Source organism: Halichoeres trimaculatus, unplaced genomic scaffold, assembly GCF_033239565.1.
Source record: "Halichoeres trimaculatus isolate MK-OKI-2021-1 unplaced genomic scaffold, fHalTri1.1 fHalTri1_scaffold_9, whole genome shotgun sequence".
NCBI lineage: Eukaryota > Metazoa > Chordata > Actinopteri > Labriformes > Labridae > Halichoeres > Halichoeres trimaculatus.
Genome location: NW_027437188.1, coordinates 7,301,479 through 7,302,823, shown reverse-complemented (window position 1 = coordinate 7,302,823; position 1,345 = coordinate 7,301,479).

The following is a 1,345-nucleotide window of genomic DNA, read 5'->3' as shown; positions in this document are numbered from 1 at the left end:
CGTGAGTGATACCTGATTGGTCCAAAGACAACACGTTTCACGTAGGTACTTCACCTTTCAAAATAAACCAACCTGGATAACAACTTTTACTCTTACTTTTTCGAAAATTTGAGGCCTTCTTTTAGATACCTATTTATCTAAATCAGTGCATCTTCTGTCAAATAATAATATTCTGTGTTGTCTTTGTTGTTGAATTTCTGTTTTCTCTTACAAAATATTCTGCGATTAATTTGTATAGTAAATATATATGATATAAAACTATATGACTTTTTTTTTTTTTGGCTTAACCTGCGGTTTTGCCAATCTTCACCAGTAATAGTGATGTAATGGCAACAGCTATGTCAATTGTATTTGTAAAACAAATCAGTATGGGTGAGCTCTGTGAGTTTCACAGGGTTTCACACTTAAAAAAAAATAATAAAAATAAAATGTTAAAGAATAAATGATAAAATCTATCAAATATCAGCTGCTAAGACAGTAAAAATAAATGTTTTACAGCAAACAAGTGTGCCAAGGATCTGATCATCTACTGCTGCTAATTAAAGCTAGGGCTGTCAACACTTGTTGATCTAATTTTGTTCATCTTCTTTTCCTGTACTTGATTTTTATTTAAAGTGAGGTTCAAGTCACAAAATAAGATATTATTACAACTGTTACATAGCTAGCCTATTCATACCTTGATCAATATTTATCAACTAGCTTAATTATGCATTATTTTGCAGAAAACCCTGGTTTCATCAAACAGCAAATAACCACTTCTGATGGGACAAAGGGAAGAAATTTAAAAAGATGGTATAATACAGTCTGTTTGATACTTGTTTGTTTTTTTTTACTTCCTTAAAGCTGTTTCCCAACATTAAATCAATTCATAGGGAACCTGGGGAAGTTATTTTAAAAAAGAAGAAAAGAAAATCACATCAGGTTACAGTTACAATAAGTACTTTATTGGTTCAACAGTGCTGCCAGCGCCTGACAGATAAATATACAGTTTTAAGTTTATCTATTTACAACTTGCTGAAGGACATTACAAACAGTCCTTTATAGACATACATAGCGTTCTTGAGTGTATAACATACTTTGGGCTGGTTTCCTTGTCCAAGCATATATGGTCCCCATTAAGAATGTGGTGAGTTAGGCTGTTTGCGAAGAAGCCCTATCAGGTCTGGGTTTGTTTATATGTAATGTGTTACATGTGCAAGTTATCAGATGATGCAGAGGTAAAACAGCAAAAAGTGTCTTTGTGTCTGTATGTGAGTGTGTGTGTGTCTGTCTGTGTGTGTTCCTGGAACAACCAAGGGTCTGGAACGCACAAAGTGTGTACAATAGTTATATTCAGGCTATCAAT